Consider the following 3,014-nt stretch of genomic DNA (forward strand, 5'->3'; position numbering starts at 1 on the left):
TACGATCACAATTGTTTCGTCTAAGCTACCCATGTCTGAAAGCGCCCTTGATCCGTAGGTGCGGATTCGCTTTTGTATTTTTAGGAGTCGTCACTTAGTTTTACGGTCTAGGAATCAAAACACGACTCTAAACAAATAAAAAAGTATTGATCTATGAAAATAATGGGTTTAGGGATTACGTTACGGGATTGGAAGGTGTTAAGCACCAATCTCGTCCGGCGAATACCGGTCTCTACTTTCCCAAAAAAATTACATTGCAAAAATAACGATCTAAAAATCAAAACAAAAATATTACCTTTGTTACTTGGGTGATTGTGACGGTTGATTTCCTCAGAAATTGACAGAGAGTATTCCTCATGTGAGTCTTCTTGCTTTTGTTTCTGTCATTAGATCTATTTTCGATCTTTGAGATACGATATTTTCCTCTTAGATTTGAATATTTTTTTATTTTTTTGGGTGTTTTGAAGGTTTCTAAGTATTTTTTTAAGATTTCTGGGGGGTTTTTAGTAAAAAAAATGGGATTTGGGTGTTAAGTAGGAACTTGGTGCTTTAGATTTAGGTTTTTGGAAAGGTTTGAGAGAGTTTTTAGCCTCACTTTCCTAAGATTTTTCTTGACCTCCAAATTTAGGTTGGGAGGCTCCTTTTTATAAAGCTTTTTAGGGAGTTTTTCAATTTGACTAGGTCTCTTTAAGTTGTTTAATTAGGATTTTGATTTAGGATTATAATTCTTACGTACAATGAAGATTTTTAAGTTTTTGGAGAGCCCCCTAATTATATTTTTAATTTTTTAGGACCCTAGATGGAGGGGTCTTTTATAAATATCATGTGGGCCACCACTTAAGATTTAACCCGTGAGCTTGATTGATTGATTTTATTTGTTCAAATTTTTAATTCAATTTATTAAGATTTCTCTTTTTGTTAATTAATATTTTAATTATTAATTTCAAAATTTTAAATTTTAAGGGTTGAAAAATTACTATTTTACCCTCAAAGAGGACTTTTGGATTGAGAGGTTGTTTTTCGATGTTTTAGGATGTTTTGAAATCTGTTTTTTGTAAGGAATTCAATGGAAGTATCGGTTTGTGCCACTTATAGGTTTTTGGCATGAAATGATTGTGTGCTCTATGAGGATGTTTTCATAATTTTGTTGAATTTGATAAAAATTGACGAAACAGTTTATTTGATTTTACTTTGTTGTTTCATGTGTTCAAAATGATTTTTCTAAACGTAATGTAAGCTCTAGGAATGTTTTGAGGTCAGGGCTATTTTGGTCATTTGGTCATTTTTTGATGATTTTTCTCGTAAAGCTTCCTTTTGTTTGGAAATGATGATTTCTATGTTTTGGGTCATATTTTCCTAGCATATCGTGGCTTCTAAAGTTTTGTTTGCTTGAGATACCTCATTTGAATTTTTGAAATATATCTAGTAACAAATAAAAAAAATATTGGAATATTCATCCATCATTAGAAATCGTCGTAATCAGGTTGACGAGTTGATTAATCAGGTGAGTGCGAAAATGAGATGTCTACAGTGTCATAAAATGAGTTTCCTGAGTAGTCATTCAACTATGTCTCGTCATTATTTGTTGTCTTGATTTCTTCTTCATAATCATCACTATTAATTATAATTTGAGATTTGGCATCAGGCATTGTCTATAATGAGACTTTCATCGACAACAAGACAAAGTTGAAACTTAAGGGTTAGGTTTAGATCGAAATGATTGTATTCCAAAAGTTTATATAGGCTAGTTAATGTGATTTGTTATATCGTGAAACAATTAAAGTAGATGTGATCATTCAATGGTCTTTGAATTGTGATTTGTTATGTCATGAAACAACTATAGTAGATGTGACCATTGAATGGTGTTTGAGCAACAATTGACTCACTGAAGCAACTGAAATAATGAAAGTGAATTGTCACATCATAAAATAATTACAATAGATGTTATCATTTAATGGTGTTTGAAGTAAGGGAAGCAAAAAAATTGTTGAGGTCGACTCTACATAGTAAAAGAAATTGCAAACCTCGACTCTATATTTGTAAAAAAATTTAATACATTGTCGACCACGACTCTACACGATTATCGAGGTCGCCAATTTTATTTTGAGTTCAACATTCTTAGATTCTATAAAAAACCTTGACAAAAACAAGCATTTTCGATTATTATCAAGGTTGGCAATAAAATTGCCGAACTCAAATTAAAAATTATCGAAGTCATTAAATTTATTTTCAGTTCGACAATTTTATATAAAATTATCAAATACATCTATTCTTTAGTTATATTATTGTTGAGGTCACAATTTTATATAAAATTATTAGTGATCTTGGAGTAGTAAATCTTAAATGAATTTTTTTCTCGATTTTTTTCACAAAAAACATGAAAATATTCATAAAAAATTTAAAAAAAATTAAAAAAATAACTTTATTTGATGATTTCGAACAGAATGAACCCAATTCGAAGGAGTTTCATCAAAAAATGAAGTGAAAATTTGAAAAAACATTAACTAGAACATACATCGTAATAAATACTTGAACCCACCATGAAAAAAATGATTTTTCTTCCTTCTTTCATGTTTTCAGTAGGAATGGAAGCTCCAAATCACGATTTTGGGTTTGGAAACAAAGGGTTTTCTTGTAAAATGGCGAGATCGAATGGTAAGGGTAGTTTCCCCAAAAAAATTTACTGAAATGTGGTTGAGGGACTAATTAGAAAAGTTGGATTTTGTAAATGCCCTATTTAGCTCACATCGAAAAGTCAGGGACTAATCAGAAAGAAAAGTTAGCACCATAGACTTTAAGTAACTATCTTGTCGCTAGCTCCCATCCATGCCAAAACCAACACATGTCAGAGCCATGCGACAAAGAAATCATGGGGAATGAAACCATAGCACGTACATACCCGATAGAAATGATATCTCTAGGGATCCAAATGATGGGAACACAGAATCTAAAAGGCTATAAATGTGACTCCCATGCACGAAATCATTCGTCTCTCAAACCTAAATTTTGCCAAA

The sequence above is a fragment of the Akebia trifoliata genome, chromosome 11 (genome assembly GCF_017979445.1).
Source record: "Akebia trifoliata isolate Shusen 1 chromosome 11, ASM1797944v1, whole genome shotgun sequence".
In the NCBI taxonomy this organism is placed as follows: Eukaryota; Viridiplantae; Streptophyta; class Magnoliopsida; order Ranunculales; family Lardizabalaceae; genus Akebia; species Akebia trifoliata.